A 17,201-nucleotide genomic window follows, 5' to 3' on the forward strand; every position below is an offset into this window, starting at 1 on the left:
GAAAAACATCTGCCTGGGAGGTGGAAAAAGCTTATGCTGCACTGGAAGGTACCAAAAGGTGCCACACTTGTGAGGTGAACCGGCACTCGGTACGGACACACAGGAAGCACGCCCCCTCAAGGACACACCAGGTTTTGTCATTAGCACCTCCAAACCCAGTGCCCCCTTTCATTCGTAAGTAACAAACGGGATGGTAGTCAAATAAATGTAGTCCTTGTTGGGATTCCTACCCTTTCTATGGTGGGGTTTAGCTTCTATAAGGAGTACGCTCACCTCTGCCACCGCTCCTGCATTTTTCTAACCCGGCCTTTCCTGGGCGGGGCTTCCGGGCCCCGCCCACTGAGGGCCTGCTCAGTGTCCGCCCCGAGGCGGGGCTCCCCTCAGCTTCGAGCTGTCCTTTCCTCTTCGGCCTCGGCTCTGGCTGGAGTACCCGGGCCGAGCTCCAGACACGTGCATGTAAGTAAAGGCCAAGTGGGGAGAAGCCTGAGAGGTTTACTAGTCTGGGGCGAGAGGCAGCTGTGGGGAGGCTTCTTCCGAGACACGGAACGAAATTGGGGTTCGTTCCATCATGACCCCAGGTTTGGAGGGCATCTTGAAGAGTCGCTGGGCGATGGTAGCCCTAGAGTCGCCCCTTGTTTTCTGCCAGCGCTCTTGTCCCTGGAGAGTCTCAGAGAGCTGGTCTCTGAGAGCCTCGCTTCCCAAGGCGCCTGGCGCCAGAGCCAGGGGTTTGGGAAGATTTGTGATGAACACGTGTCCGGGTGGAGCTCGGTCAGGTCCTGCCACCCAATCCCCTAAAAGGAACAGGCTGTTTTTAGATTAGTTTTTAGATGTGGACAATGAGCCCCCCACTATTTTACCTTTTCTCTCAATTGTTTGGCGGTGGTTAAGAGTGAAATTAGAGGATGGCTGGAAAAACCTATGGTCTTAGATACGGTAATCTTATTATGTAAATAAGGTAAATTACAATGTTGAATGGTTAGGAACGTTTATTAACATTCTTACAAACATTTCAGTTACTGCTTTCAACAACAGTTTAAGTCATAGGTAGGAATCGCTGCGTGTCTCCATTTCCTTTCATACCCATTGTCACATCCTGTTATTTTTCAAAAGTACTGCTTTTATTGTTCTTCAAAAGGTCTCCTAATCCATGTTTTCTCCAATCTAGTTTTAGCTAACCTTTCTGATTTTTGTACTGCCCATTGCTCTACCAAAGTAACATTTTCCCCTTTTATTCCCCCTATTCACCATTTTCTTGTCTGGTATTTATTGACCACACACTATAAACCAGATATTCTACAGGCTTTATTTTACAGTCTTCTTAAGCCTAACAACCATCTTGTGTACAGAGTACTATTGATAACATGTCTAGTATACAGATGAGGAGACTGAGAGGTATAGAGAGGTTAAGTTACTCGTTCACTTTTTTTTTTTTAACGTTTATTTAATTTTGAGACAGAGTGTGAGCAGGGGAGGGGCAGAGAGAGAGGGAGACAAAGAATTGGAGGCAGGCTCCAGGCTCTGAGCTATAAGCACAAACAAGACTAAGGCTTGAACTCACAAATTGTGAGATCATGACCTGAGGGGAAGTTAGATGCCTAACCGACTGAGCCTCCCAGGCATCCCACTTGTTTGTTCACACTGTTATGTGGCTGTTAGGTGATAGCTTATACTTGTTGACTAGACCATTAATATGCTCCTGTGGAGGGGTGCCAGGCTGGCTCAGTTGCTAGAGCATGCAATTCTTGATCTCAGGTAAATTTGAGCCCCCATTAGGTATAGATTATATAAAGTTTCAGTCTTTTTTAGGGTCCCCTGGGTGGTTCAGTTGGCTCACAATCTGACTTTTGGTTCCTGCACCGGTCATGATCTCATGGTTCATGAGTTCAGACCAAGTTGGGCTCCGTGCAGACTGTGCAGTGCCTGCTTGGGATTCTCTCTCTGCCTCTCTCCAACTTGTGCTCTCTCAAAATAAAGAAATAAAACTTGGGGAAAAAAAAACTTTAAAAAATGCTCCGATTGAGTTGCTATGGTACATAGGTAAATAATAACATGTGAAAATAAAACTAACCAAGGAAAAGCTTTTGGTTTTATTGTCTTTTCTATTTCTGCGGCTCTGAAATAAGTTGTGGGGTTTTGAGGGTAGAGGTCTTGAACTTGACACAAGTGTTCACTACTGTTGGCTGACTCTAACCTGGAGTATTTTGATTGCAGAGGGGCCAGCCGTGGGCTTTGGATAGATGCTGCCCCAGGTGAGTGCAACTTCATTAGCCTGTCTTTGGCCCCAGCTGTAGGCAGCTGCCTAGGTTGTTGTGTACCTAGGCAAGTGTTACGCTGCTGGGAGAACAGCAGCCATGATAGCTGGTTGGCATTCTGGGCCTGGTTCATGCCAACTTTGTTGTTAACTCTACCAGGATGCCAGCATAATTGTTTATTCATTAAGGTGAAATCTGTAAGGGCATGGCTTTGCAGGGAGAAGCCTAAAAATCAAATCTTTCTGAGCGGTTCTGGTTCAACAGGTTTGGCTAGTTGAAGTTGCTGGAAACAGAACAAAGGTAATCAAGCCATGAAGGGATGTAGAAGTATAGGGGAAAAGTCCTCTTTTTATTTTTTGAGTGCCTACCAAGTGCTCTGAATGAGGCTTATACAGGAAAAAAGTGCATGGGATTTTTGCAATTTTCACCAAAATCAAACTGCATGGCCCCCATTCGACCATACAAGGCTAGTCATGGTGATCCCTCTGTAGGGAGTTCCATAGCTGCAGTTATCTATAGGGATGCCTTATTAGGGAACTGTTCATGTGAATTTGCTTTAAAATTATAGGCAGTCTTCTCTAGCTCTTTAATAAAATATGAAAATGCCAATTGATTGAAAGGCTCTAGACAGTAGGCCTACCTATAACCATACTGATTTCTGCTTTAGGCTGACAGTTTATTGGTGTTGTTTTCCCTCAATGTTGTTGCCCCTTCGGAGCAGTAAATAATGAGTCCCTTTTGTAGTGATTTTGTTTTGGATTGCTAATTCTCTGAGAAGAGATGCTTCTCAGTTCTAGGCAAACACTTATCACTCATGGCAATGCTGGAGATTGTCCAATTGGGCTGACTTAGTTGCCACTTCTGTGAAAAGTGACATCTTGGTTTCCATAGGAGGAACTCCTGAGGATGTTGGGAGGTGGGGGAGTTATTTATAAAACCTAGTTTTGTTCCATTAATTGGCTTTCCATAAAAAGTGTTCTCTTAGTTAATACTGAGTGCCTTGTGTGAATCCCTCAGATGTTCATTGTGAATAGCCTTTTACAAATGGGGTCTTAAGACTAGTGATACCTAGAGGGTTTGGGAGAATGGTTAGCTTTAATGGTAATTATAGGTAAGACAAAGACAATGGGAAATAAAATAATTCCGGAGGATATTGAAAATAGGGTAAATCATAAATGGCAGGCAGTACTGCTTCCATTTCTACAGAAAAGCAACTTAAGGAGCTGCTGTTTTAGTCCAGGGTGTTGAACAGTGAAATCTTTTTCTGTTTAGGATGATTTGAAAGTAGGACATCCTTGGCCCTCCTGAAGAGAAGAAATTCCTGGCAGGTGGCCTGTCTGTATGGCATTCTCAGGTAAATGTCCCTTTCAATTCTAACACTGACTACCTCCTATGTGGTAGGCCTGTTTGCTAGTTGGTATCCATTAGGAAACAATTGGGAGGCAAAATCACCTGTATTAACCCTCAACAAAGTCAGCTTCTGAGCAGTGAAAGGCTAAGTGGGATTTTGGTGGTTCTGGTCTGAGGGTGGATAGGATCTTTGAGATTATCTGTATTGTTCCATTTAAGGAATTTACAAGCAGACTGTAAAGGCAGGATAGAAAGGATGGTATATCTTGCCTGTTCACAGATAAATCCCAAGCATGGTGCCTGGCACATGGCAGGAACTCCCTGAATGTTGGACAAAATGACTGAAGGCATGGGTAAGGGGTTCCTGTTTCCTCTTTGTCAAAAGGGCTTGGCAGCAAGGTGTGCTTCCAGGCTTCTGTTTTTCAGTCAATACTGAATTCATGGGGAGACGTGTATCCCTGTCTTCCACTTGGAGTGCCTGGGTGTCTGAAACAAAGAAAGCTGTTTCGGGAATCATCCAGCAGTTGTCAGCTATCCAGGCCAGCATGATGCCTTGGATGGTGTTACACTGTTGGAAGAGCACACGCTGCCCTTCTTGAGTTCTGGCTCCAAGCACCGTTTTGGTGTTGTGGCTGAGTACTCTTGGGCAGTGTTATGCACCTCTGAGAGTGGAGTAACTCCTCCTGTGGTGTTGGTCCTAGTCTGGGTGCAAACAATTTTTTTTCCTTTGAGGAAGGGACCCTGTCGTAGGGATAGTTTTTCATTTGTTTCCTCTTTGAATCCTAGATGCCTTTACCTGAGTGAGAAATCTGCCTCCATCAGAACCTCAGATGTCTGAGAGCCCTATGTGACACCAGGGTAGGTAATATATACAGTCCTTTTGTCATGTAGGTTCTAATTAACTTGTTTCAGCCTCAGATGGATGGTGTGAAAAAAATAGAAAATATGTATTTTCTAACTCTTGCAATTCCCTAAGTGGTAAGAACACTAGGAGCATCGTTTGTTCTAATATTTGGTCTTTCACACTGGTGCCTGGCTCTGAGCTCCTAAATCCAAAAATTTCCTGGGTGATTTAAATGTCTTGTTCTAGTGAGGCTGGTCATTAGAAAGACCAAGCAATGATTTTGCTTGGAATTTTCAACCCCCATCCATTCTTCAGAAAAGGGAAACGGGCTGGAAATGGAATTAATAATTGATTATTCCCACATGATGAAGCCTCCATAAAAATCCCAGTAGTATGACTGGGCTTAGAGAACTTCAAGGTTGGTGAACACATGGAGGTGCTGGGAGAATAGCACACCCAGAGAGGGTATGGAAGCTCGGCAACCTTTCCCCCACATAGCTTTGCCCTATTCATGTCCCATCTGGATGTTAATAAAACATTTTTTTAATGTTTAAAAAAAATTTAAGTATATTTTTTGAATATTTTTTTATTTTAGAGAAAGAGAGTGCAAGCAGGGGAGAACAGATGATTCAAAGTGGGCTCTGCACAAACTACAGGGATGGAACTCATGAACTGCAGGATCATGACCTGAGCTGAAGTAAGATGCTTAACCGACTAAGCCACTCCTGCGCCTCTACCATATTCTTTTAAAATAAATTGGTAAATTGTAAGGAAACTATTTTCCTGAGTTCTGAGAGCTACTAATGCAAATGTATCAAACCTGAGGAGGGGATTTGGGGAACCTCTGATTTATATTGGTATGAAGTACAGGGAACAGCCTGGACTTGTGATTGGCATCTGAAGTGAGGGAGGGACAGTCTTGTGGATTATGCCCTTAACCTGTGGGATCTGATACTCGAGGTATATATAGAGTCAGAATTGAGCTAAACTCTAGGACGTGCAGCTGGTGGCACAGATTTGCTTGGTGTGGGGGAGAAATCCACACACATCTGGTGTCAGAAATGTTGAGAGGATCGTAGTAGTGTGAAAGTAAAGGAAAATTTAAAGTGAGGTTTACATGGGGCACCTGGCTGGTTCAGTAGGTAGGGCATGTAACTCTTGATCTCAGGGTCATGAGTTTAAGTCCCATGTTGGGTGTAGAGCTTAATTAACAAAGAGAAAAATTTTGTAAAAAGTGGGGTTTTCTTTACAGGTGGAAAAACTTGAAAGTTCTAAAAAATTATGGGGAATATGAGAACATCAGAGAAAATACTAGATCGAAAGTCCAAGGCTTAAACTAAGCTCTCCCATTCTAGAGCTCTGCAGTACAATACATAAGGCTATTTCAACTGACAAAAATTAAATGTTTTTCCATCTCAGTATTTAATGACTACCATATTTGACAGCTCAGAGAACATTTCCACCAGTGTGGAAAATTTTATTATACAGTGCTGTTCCAGAGCAGGGGTTGACAAACTATGTAAGCAGGCCAGATAATATTTTAGGCTTGTGCACCTTATAGTCTCTCTTGTACCTACTATGAGAGTTATGGCTACTTAGTATGAAAGCAGCCCTAGTCATAGAAAGTGTGTCAACAAATGAACATTACTGTACCCCACTGAAACTTTTTACTTTTTTTTAAGTTTATTTTATTAATTTTGAGAGCAAGTGAGCAGGAGGGGCAGAGAGATAAGGAGAGATTCCAAGGAGGCTCTGGGCTGTCAGCACTAGAGCTTTAAGTGGGGTTTAATCTCAGGAGTGATGAGATCATGACCCTGAGCTGAAATCAAAAGTTGAATACTTAAATGAGCCACCCAGGTGCCTCCAATAAAACTTTATTAAGGAAACTGAAATTGAAATTTTGTGGGGTTTTTTTTGTGGGATTTTAAAAAATTTTTTAATGTTTATATTTGAGAGACAGAGCATGAGCAGGGGAGGGGCTGAGAGAAGGAGACAGTCCGAAGCAGGCTCCAGGCTCTGAGCTGTCAGCACAGAGCCCGATGCAGGGCTGGAACATGTGAACTGTGAGATCGTGACCTGAGCCAAAGTCAGACACTTAACCGACTGAGCCCTGAATTTGTCCCTGAATTTGGAATTTTGTAAAATTTTCAGTGTTACAACGAAAATTTTCCCCCCCGATCATTCTAAGCTTGAGGGCCTTTTGAAAACAGATTGGCAGGCCAAAATTGACCTGTGAGCTAGTTTGCCAACCCCTGTTTTAGAAAATGAAATTCAGTCCTTAAGAATTGACAGCTCATTAGTGACAGGTTCAAGCTAGTACCAATGTGTCTCTGAAAAATTCCATGTTACCAATACCTTTGCCTTATAGCAAGCCTTTATTATATGGCCTTAAAGTCTATTCTTGTATATATGTATGTATGTTTTTTTTTTTTTTAACGTTTATTTGTTTTTGAGACAGACAAGAGTGTGACCAAGGGAGGGGTACAGAGAGAGAGGGAGACAGAATCTGAATTAGGCTGCAGGCTCTGAGCTGTCAGCACAGAACCCGATGTGTGTCTCGAACCCACGAACCATGAGATCATGACCTGAGCTGAAGTCGGATGCTTAACTGCCTGAGCCACCTAGACGCCCCTATATTTAGTTTTTTTAACGTTTATTTTGAGAGAGCAAGAGCACAGCATGAGAGGAGGAGGGGCAGAAAAAGTGAGAGAGAATCCTAAGCAGGCTCCTTGTCAGCAGAGAGGCTGACCAGAGGCTCAATCCTGTGAAACATGAAATTATGACCTGAGCCAAAACCAAGAAGCAGATACTTACTAGACTGAGCCAACCAGATGCCCTGAATTCTACCTCTTGTAGAGGTGTGAAATGACTTTGAATTATCCAGTAGAATAGTTCTCATTTTTTGTGGAGTTTGTTGTATATACTTTTTGCATGGCTTTTGTCATAGCAGTTCTCTTCATTTTTTATGTTCACCTACAGGAAAAGCTCCTAAGAAAGAACATCAGTCTTCAGTTTCCAAGAGCCCGATCACAGTTTCAGCCCTAGGTAGTGAAACAGAAATGGTCCCTAAGGGAAAGAGGAAAACTTTGTTATTAAGTCAGGGCTTAAAATCTGGAATCACTGTAGGGGCACCTGGGTGGCTCAGTCGGTTAAGGGTTCAACTTTGTCTCAGGTCATGATCTCACAGTTCTAGCCCCGCATCAGGCTCTGTGCTGACAGCTAGCTCAGAGCCAGGAGCCTGTTTCAGATTCTGTGTCTTCCTCTCTCTCTGACCTTCCCCTGCTCACACTCGCGCACGCGCTCGCTCTCTCTCTCTCTCTCTCTCTCTCTCTCTCTCAAAAATAAATAAAAAACATTAAAAATTTTTTTTAAATCTGGAATCACTGGATACTTGGGTTAGCTCTGTTGCTTGAACTTCCAACTCTTGATTTAGACTCAGGTTTATGATCCCAGGGTTGTCAGATCAAGTCCTGTGTTGGGCTTCACACTGAGTGTGGATCCTGCTTAAGATTTTCTCTTTCCTGGCTCACTGGGTGGCTTGGTCAGTTAAGCATCTGACTCTTGATTTTGGCTCAGGTCATGATCTCACAATTCATGGGATCAAGCCCTGCTTGGGATTCAGTCTCCTTTTTTTCTTTTTTTTAATAAATAAATAAATAAACTTTTAAAACTTCTCTATCTCAAAAATAGAAAAAAAATTGGGGCACCTGGGTGGCTCAGTCAGTTAAGCATTTGACTTTGGCTCAGGTCATGATCTTGTGGTTCATGAGTCCAAGCCCTGCACTGGCCTCTGTGCTGCTGACAGCCTGAAGTCTCTTTGGATTCTGTGTCTCTCTCTAAAAAGTAAACATTATGAAAAATTTTAAATATTAAAAAATTAAGATACAAAACATTAAGTAGATAGATAGATTTCAAAAATCTGGGATCTCAAGCTCCCCTGAGCATACAGATTGCCATCCTGACCACTGTAAGTCTACCCAGTTGCAGAGGGGGACCCCTTTGTTGCTACTTGAAGAAGGATAATTCATTGATGTCTATGCCTGTTTTCAATACCACAGGAGGTTTCAGTGGCTTAATCATGCACATTAAAATAATTTAATGGGATTTCCTAGTTGATGAGTGAAGTTAATTAGTCACCTACTCCTCCCAGTTGAATTGATCTTTTTTTTTTTTTTTTTTTTTTTTAGTTTCCTGGTGAGGAAAGAAAAGATGAAGTAAAACATTTCAAAGTAACTTTTTAAGCCTGAGTTGCCACCTCCTGTCACAGGTAGCAGTTAGTAGACACTGTGCCCCTCTTCATTGCTCTGCTTAAGTTTCAAGCCTCATACCTGTACCAGATCAAGAGGGAAAACTAAAGCAGGTTGGGTAGGGGTCTGAAAGTATTCCATCCCTGGTGCATATCAATAATTTACTTCTCAGGCTCCTGGGTGGCTCAGTGGGTTAAGCATCCGACTTTGGCTCAGGTCATGATCTCACTGTTTGTGGGTTCAATCCCCACGTCGGGCTCTGTGCTGACAACTCTGTCTCCCTCTCTCTCAAAATAATAAAGACATTAAAAAATTTTTTTTAATAATAATTTACTTCTCTTCCTCAGGGTTGAAATTACTGTCAATTTTGGAACACGTCTCAAAATTTTAATCAGGAAAATAAGTCCCCCGGAAATAAATTCTGCAGGCCCCAAAGGAACATAAAAAACGTGGATCAGTGACTAGGAATTCACACAAAAGAAAACAATTTGGGAAAAGCAACTAATTAAGTACTTAAAAGAATGACAATGACTCCTTGAATCTTGTTGCTTAATTAGGGCTTTATGAACAGCTCCAGTTAATGGACCTGTCAATATTCTCTTGGAAAACAATTTCACTGAATTAACAAATCAACTGTAATACTTAGAATGTCTGCTTAGCAATTCTCTTTACCGCTATTAAGAAGCAGTAAGCCAGCTCGCTGGGTCGTATATTTGTCAGTTTAGTATCCCAAGGCCTGGCTCAAAGAAGCCTGTTATTTGGCCCTCCCTACACTCTAATAAAGGCCCCTTGGAGTATGAGAACATTCTGTACTTCTTGTTAAAGGTGACTTAACTACTACCTCAAAAGAGGCTGATAAAATGGACCTTAAAATAAGATTATAGAATAGTTGTAGATTTATAGAAAAGTTGTAAAGATACTACAAAGAGTTCCTATGTACCCCACACCCAGTTTCCTTTCATAAGAACATTTTACATTAGTGTAGACATTTGTGAAAATTAATGGGCTAATATGAATATATTATTAACTGAAGTCCATACTTTATTCAGATTTCCTTAGATTTTACTTGAATATCTTTTGTCTGTTCTAGAATCCCATTGAGGATATTGCCTTTACTTCTATTGCCTTAGGCTCATTTTATTTTTATTTTTAATATTTTAATGTTTATTTTTGAGTGAGAGCATGAGCAGGGGAGGGAATGGACTTAAGGAATGCTCTAGTTCCCAGATGATTGATTTTTACCCTAAGTGCTCACAGTAGAGGATGGAAATTTTTTTCAGTTGCTTGTAGAAGGGAGTAGCCAAGCCCAGGCCCTAGTGTTACAATGGGTTAGAGTGTGGAGATGCCCTCAAGGCATAAAGCCTCTGATTTATAACTGGGGCTTCACCTGAGTGGCAGATGGTAGAACTTCTTCCTCCTCAGTTGTAATTCTCTAGAGGAGAACTCCAGGGCCTAAGGTTGCAATATGCTGGCCACCCCACCTGTGAAAGGTTGGATGTGAAGCAGCAAACACGAGGTAGAGTAAAAACTTAACGTCCTACCTTCTACTACCCTTATACTCCTGTCATTCTGCCCTTTTCTACGTTAGGCTTCCATTTCTTGCACCTGCATAACAGGACCTAACCATGATCTATTTCTCCAAGGAATCTTCATATTTAATTTCTCAGATCCCTAACTTCCTTCTTGGGTAATCTCCAGGACTGGGTTAGAGGAAGACATATGCTAATTATACATCTTGTCAGAAGACTACTTAACCTACGCTTTTTATGGGTTTAGAGCCTTTATTAACTGAACTCTTAGACATTAGGGATAAGTGATGGATAAGACTTAGTCCCTGCTTACCTTAACATAGCCTGTCAAGTTATACACAGTCTAGCCCTTACCCCTCTTAACTCTTCAGGCCACCCTGGTTTCTTTCAGTCCTTGATAAGCCTTTTGCTACTAGGTCTGCGCACTTGGCTATTTCCCCTTCTGCTCCCATCTTTCTTTTCCACTTTGTCTCCTTTGAGATCTCAGCTCAGATATTACTTCAGTAGAGAAGCCAACTTCCCGGGGTATCTGAGTACCCATTACCGTGTCATTGTATCTGGCCAACCACAGAGCTAGACAGATGCCATGTGTCCTTTGAAAGGTATTATTCACACCAGCTTCTATGGGCTTACATACAGCCAAGAAGCTTCAATTCTACTGACAGCCAAGGACCTTCCGCTGTCAAATATTACCTATGTGTCAATGTATCTAAAATATAGTAATGTCAATGGCATATGCATCCTGCTTTTCAATAATTTGCCAGTAATTGAGAGTACGATGGACAGTATTGGTTTTATTTTCTTTGATAGTTTGAAACAAAAAAAGGAATACAAAGATGTCCAATTTCCAAAGCATTTTCTAGTGGACTCTAAAGATGTAATCTACTGCACAACTGTTTAAAACTAAGTTAAATTTCAAAAAGTACTGAATGAAAATAACGGATTTGCAGAGGATTTGTTCCAATTTGAGACATGTGTTAACTAAAATATGCATTGCCTTTTGTTACTTTTTTTGGTAATCTATAAATGTCTTCATAATTGAAGTGTGTGAAGCAGCTTTGTGTTTAAATTATAACTAGAAGAAGTTCTCTTACTAGCAATCCTTAAACTGACAAGTAGGTGCCAGATTAAAATTTATGTTATAACCAGACTTAAATGAATAATTTTAACGTTTACGTTGGGGCTTTATAAAAAAATAAATAACCTTTGAATCTATGGTTTTGTCATTTTAGGATATTCATGTAAATATACTGAGCACATGTTCTCTACAACACTGACAACATTTGCTGCATGTGCCAGAATTGCTAAACTTTCGCAATAGCCGTACAAGTTACTGCTGTTATTTGCCCAAGATCACACAGTGGGTCCAGGAACTACTGTGTTCAATTAATCTGTCTCCAAAACTAGTATTTGATTTGGAACTTTAAAATATGGTGCCCACAGGTGTTCCCAATAATTCTAATGATTGCTTGCCTTCTTTAATCATTAACCTCATTCAGACTAACCACTAACATCTTGCAGGGACTACTGAAAATGCCTGTTACTGTCTAGTTTTTTAAAAATATTCCAAGTGCCAAATACCTTCTCTTAGGCTATCAGCATCTTGGTCACTGTTGTTGAAGTTTGAGGCTTCCTGTTGCTCCTGCCATAGAAAGAACAAATACAGACAAACCCTTTAGCCTTGCTTTTAGCCCCCATATACTTCATTCTTTCATATCACCTGTGATTTTCTTAGATTTTTTTTTTAATGTCCCTCTCTCGGCATGTGGGTGTCTCAGTCAGGTAAGCATCTGACTTCGGTCCACATCATAATGTCATGGTTGGGGGGTTCAAGCCCTGCATTGAAGTCCCAGTATGGGAATCTCTCTGCCCCTACCCCACTTGTCCTCTCTCAAAATAAATAAACTTTAAATAAAATAAAATGTTCCTTTGGAAGGCCTTAATGGGTCACACATTCCCATACACAGGTTGCCCTTTGATAGACTTTCTCACATTTTATTAAAATTATTCAGTGCTAGCACTACTAAACTGTAGGTTCAATGAGGGTCAGAATAAGAATATCAAGACCTTTAAAAATTCCTCAAAGACTTACTTTTTTATTTAAGTTTTGTTTTGTCTTGTTTTTTGTTTGTTTGTTTTTTAAGAGAGAGGAAGACAATCCCAGCAAGCAGGCTCTGTCTGCACTGTCAGCACAGCCCACGCTGGTAAATATCCTAAAGAAAACTAGGTTTATAAAAATCCCACTGTAACAAGATGGAAAAATAAGGATAACCATAATAGTGTGAAAAAATAAGGCATAAAGGATAACTAGCCCTATCAGATATTAAAACGTTAGAAAAGGGGGGCGCCTGGGTGGCTCAGTTGGTTAAAGCGTCCGGCTTCGGCTCAGGTCATGATCTCACAGTTCGTGGGTTCAAGCCCCGCGTCGGGCTCTGTGCTGACAGCTCGCTCAGAGCCTGGAGCCTGTCTTCAGATCCTGTGTTTCCCTCTCTCTCTGACCCTCCCCTGCTCATGCTGTCTCTCTCTCTCAAAAATAAATAAAAACATTTAAAAAAAAGAAAACATTAGAAAAGGAGTACAACAATGATACTAGGACTTGAGTACGATTACTGAATGAATAGAACAGATAGAAGGAAGTCCAGAAATACTCTGAAACAAATTAGGAAATAAATAAGAAAGCACAATTTTTCTTTTATATAATCACAAAGTATAGTGGCTTTGCCTTCTAAGTTAAAAAAGAAACGAGGAATACTTCAAAGATATGAATGATGTGACTAGATATTTTAAAATTTAGTATATAGGGCCTGAATTATTCAGTAGAGCAGATGACTCTTGATCTCAGGGTCATGGGTTCAAGTGCCAGGTTGGGCAAAGAGATTACACTTAACAAAGTATTCAAGGGGCTCAGGTCATGATCTCACAGGGTTCCAGCTACACAGCTGGCTCGGTGCTGACAGCTCAGACCCTGGAGCCTGCTTCAGATTCTGTCTCTCTCTGCCCCTCCCCTGCTCATGCATGCACACACACTCTCCCTCTCTTAAATAAAAATAAACAATTTTTTAAATGTTTTTATTTATTTTTGATAGAGAGAGAGAGAGAGAGAGAGCGAGAGAGCATGAGAGGGGGAGGGGCAGAGAGAAGGAGACACAGAACCCGAAGCAGGCTCCAGGCTCTGAGCTAGCTGTCAGCACAGAGCCCGACGCGGGGCTCGAACCCACGAACGTGAGATCGGACCGGAGCCGAAGTCGGAGGCTCAACCGACTGAGCCACCCAGGCGCCCCAAAAATAAACAATTTTTTAAGTCACTTCTGCATTCTGTTGGTCGAAGTTCTTTCTATTTACAGTGCCCTTCCAGATTTAGATAGAGGTGAAATTGATTCCACTGTTACAAGAGTGGCAAAAAATTTGTGGCCATCTTTGATAGCAAGCATATATATGCATATGTGTGTGTGTGTGTGTGTGTGTATATATATATATATATATACACAATAAAAAATGTTTCTTTATAGAAAATCCTTAGAATACACAAATGGTTGATAAGTGGTTTGCCTTTATTTTTAAAAAACTTCTTTGTGTCTTTGAGAGAGACAGAGAGCCAGTGGGGGAGGGACGGAGAGAGGGGACACAAAATCTGAAGCAGGGTCCAGGCTCTGAGCTGTTGGCTCAAACCCAGGGACTAGGAGATCATGACCTGAGCCGAAGTCAGACCAACTGACTGAACCACCCAGGCACCCCGTGGATTGCCTTTATTTAGGGGAACAAGTTAGGGAAAATTGTGTTCTCTGAAATTTATTACATATGGACCTATTCAAAACTTACTTCTTAAACCCCCTCTTGCTGCCCCTCCTTTCAATGCAACTGCTAAAAGAGCCACTGGTTAACAGTTCTGTATTTTTCAATAGCTTAAAGTATAGGAATGACCTGGTTTCAGGCATTAAATCTGTTAAATAAGTAAATGGTAGACTACAGCTCTGCTAATGGCATTATCATATAATGCTCAAAAGCTCTGGGTTTAGATTTATTTAAATCTAAACTTTACTCTCAAAATCATGGTAGTATAAAGTATTATCAGCTGCTTAGTGATTTTGTGGCACCAAAATATGTCTCCTGGTCAAAACTTGTGAAAGGTCTTCATTATCAGCTCAAATCCAGACTCTTTCCTGGTATTTAAAGTCATGTAACATAAATGTACCAAGCTTGTCACTTGGACCTTTCAAACTCTTAGCAGAAATTCTTGCTTTTGCCTCATTCTTTACCACCCCTGGTGCATACCTCATTCCCTCCAAAGTAACCCAAACCAGTATAGAGCTCTTGGTCCATCTCTACTCACAGCCAGGCTTACCTTCAGGCCAGATTCCCTGTCCAATCTCCATCAGACTAGGATCCTCAAAAGCCAGGCAATTTGTCATTGAATCCCCAACCTTGTACTGTGTCCTTCATGAAATAGCCATTTGATAAGTGAAACCTTATATTAAGTTTGGTTTCAAATATGTCTTTGCTGAAGAGCCATTAAGCAGATCCTCAATAAATAATTACTCAATGAAAAAGTTTTATTTTTCTCTGTACAGTCACCAGATGGCATTACAGCCTTATACAAAAGCATGGGTAAGTGCATATTTTAGTGTTAACATACATTCATGTTTCTCCATAAGGAAAGAGCTTCTTGTTTCATCTAAGAGCTGGGAACAACAAAGGGAGGAATCTTAGCCTTTGTTGGAATCAAAGGGTCACCAATTAGAAAGCAGATACGGTTTTGAATGGAAGATACAAGATTCACTGAAGAATTAGGAATCCCCCAAACATGACTTACTCAGTTCTTCATTTGTACAGCATACATGTGGGATTGCTGTTCCACTCTTCGTGGCTATTTGAAAGTTTCTCTTGTTCTACTCTAGTCCTCAAAGATATGTCTTAGTCACAAAATTGAAGTCACCTGACTATAATTTCCAAGTCTTCAACCAAGTTTAATGAAAACTCCACACGATCCTCTCCATGCTTCCTGTTAAAATAAAGACATATCTCCGTTTATCTGGATCCTTTTCCATTATATGTCCATTATGAACTGTCCCGTGTCTAACCTGTTTTTTCAACCAACCCTTTCCTAAAATACCCTTCCTGCCAACATTAAAAAAAAATTTTTTTTAACTTTTATTTTGAGAAAGAGCGTGAGTGAGGGAGGGCCGGAAGGAGAGAATCCCAAGCAGGCTCCATGCTGTCAGCACAGAGCCTAGTACAGGGTTTCATCCCACAGACTTAGATCATGATCTGAGCCACCCAGACAGCTACCTTCTTGCTAACACTTTAATTGTGCTCAAAACTACCAGTAAAACGAAAAATTCAACCCTGCTTTCTCTAGTCTCCTAATAGCCAAACCTTTTCTGCACTGGGTAGTTTCCATCTTCCTGTTTCAATACATTCAGTACCTACAGTCTGACTTCCTCTCCCCCTTTACTGGAAACAAGTCCATATTGTTAAGAATGATGTTCATGTTGCTAAATTTTTTGTTGATGTGTTTAGTCCTAGTCTTCCCTGTTGATAGCATTTGATTCTGTTGATGACTTGGTCCTTTAAGTATTTTGGCAGTTACGGCATTAAAGTTTGTGTACTTTTCTGCTCTACCCAAACCTTTCTTCCCTCCCACCCCTGTATTCACTTGGTCTCCTTTGTCATTCAGCTCTACCTGGTTTTTCAAAGTCCTAGGCCTCTTTTCACTGGACTATCTCCAATTTATCTTTCAAATCCCATTGCTTCATTTATAACTAACTCAAGCATGCCAGTAACCCACACTTTTTCCCCAAGAGCTAGAGACCCATAAATGCCACTTCTTTAAAATTGATGCCAAACGTCTTAAGCCTTCCTCCTGTTACTCTTCCAGTGCCACTTAATAGCACTGCTAACCATATCCTTCCTTCTCTCCACTTGCGTATTCAGTCAAATTCACAAGAATTGAGTTCTGTCCTAAACCACTCCTCAGTTTTCTACTGGTCTCTCTCTGGTCTTCATCTTTGCCCTCTTCACTATCTTCACAGACGACCCTGAATAATTTTTCAAAGATGCGAATCTGACTCAGCATACTCAAGATTTTAAAATTTTGAGGGCTACCAATTAGTATTTACATTCATTAATTTACCTCAGGCATCAGGTGACTCCCTGTCCTTTTGCATTTAAATCCGAAAACCCAGGGAAATGGCCCTTACCTCTAGCTTTACCAGCAATTTCACAAAGTCTACCTCAGGTTTTTCACCTATGCAATTCGTGAACCTCCATTAGCCTCAGGATTGTTTTACATTTAGTCGAACTTGCAGTGGCGGCAGCGGTATTTTCTATGGGCTGGGTTCGGTATTCTCCGCCTCGATGACCGTCCACGGAATTAATGACATTAAAAATAACCAAACTGGGGCGCCTGGGTGGCTCAGTCGATTAAGCCTCCGGCTTCGGCTCAGGTCAGATCTCACGTTCGTGGGTTCGAGCCCCGCGTCAGGCTCTGTGCTAACAGCTAGCTCAGAGCCTGGAGCCTGCTTCTGGTTCTGTGTCTCCTCTCTCTGCCCCTCCCCCTCTCACGTTCTGTCTCTCTGTATTAAAAATAAATAAAACATTTAAAAAATTAAAAAAAAAAACCAAACTGTCATGGCTTCCCTCGCCTGGCGCTTGCTACTACTCTTCGTCAAATACTGAAAAAAATAGAATAGAAATCGGGTCTAAATTAGTGTCCCCGGTGACTCGCTTCTAACGCAAACCCTTATTTAAGTATTGCGTCATTACAGTTAAAGGGTTGGGGGAAGCCTATTTAGGAAACGGGACTCGAACCTGTAAACTGTGGTTCTCTATCCATTTCCCGCCACAAGCGGGCTCAAGGATTAGAGAACAACGACTGCCATCGAAGTCTCGAGCGCTATACGCTCTCTGAGTAGGAGGAGGGGCCTCGCGCGCGCAGTAACGAGACCTGAGAGGGGGTGGGGTGGGGGCGAACTCTCTCGCG

The 17,201-nt window shown here is 41.6% G+C and overlaps 1 protein-coding gene, 2 long non-coding RNA genes and 1 other non-coding gene across 7 annotated transcripts in view; 3 read left to right on the top strand and 1 right to left on the bottom strand.

Moving 5' to 3' along the window:
• Nucleotides 1-353: 353 nt before the first annotated feature.
• LOC115294254 lies at nucleotides 354-5,081 on the top strand. 2 transcript variants are annotated; one of them, XR_003909782.1, is made up of 6 exons: nucleotides 354-456; nucleotides 2,212-2,249; nucleotides 3,525-3,606; nucleotides 3,883-3,955; nucleotides 4,389-4,460; nucleotides 5,042-5,081. It is a non-coding gene; the product is annotated as an uncharacterized LOC115294254 (long non-coding RNA). The 2 variants fall into 2 exon arrangements; XR_003909781.1 differs by lacking the exon at nucleotides 3,883-3,955 and having other exon boundaries at nucleotides 366-456.
• LOC115294257 lies at nucleotides 426-17,135 on the bottom strand. 3 transcript variants are annotated; one of them, XR_003909791.1, is made up of 4 exons: nucleotides 17,030-17,135; nucleotides 15,033-15,221; nucleotides 11,804-11,864; nucleotides 426-791 (listed from the first exon to the last, which is right to left on the bottom strand). It is a non-coding gene; the product is annotated as an uncharacterized LOC115294257 (long non-coding RNA). The 3 variants fall into 3 exon arrangements; XR_003909790.1 differs by lacking the exons at nucleotides 426-791; nucleotides 11,804-11,864 and adding an exon at nucleotides 14,752-14,901; XR_003909789.1 differs by lacking the exons at nucleotides 426-791; nucleotides 11,804-11,864 and having other exon boundaries at nucleotides 14,752-15,221.
• On the top strand, nucleotides 4,119-4,319 carry LOC115295091. Its single transcript, XR_003910315.1, has one exon. It is a non-coding gene; the product is annotated as a small nucleolar RNA SNORA74 (small nucleolar RNA).
• MATR3 (matrin 3) overlaps nucleotides 5,126-17,201 on the top strand; it is a 41,354-nt gene continuing 29,278 nt past the window's right edge. Inside the window, exon 1 of the mRNA XM_029942001.1 lies at nucleotides 5,126-5,143. The gene's annotated coding sequence lies outside the window, so the exon portion shown is untranslated. The remainder of the gene's footprint in view (nucleotides 5,144-17,201) is intronic.

Source organism: Suricata suricatta, chromosome 6 (genome assembly GCF_006229205.1).
Source record: "Suricata suricatta isolate VVHF042 chromosome 6, meerkat_22Aug2017_6uvM2_HiC, whole genome shotgun sequence".
NCBI classification, from domain to species: domain Eukaryota; kingdom Metazoa; phylum Chordata; class Mammalia; order Carnivora; family Herpestidae; genus Suricata; species Suricata suricatta.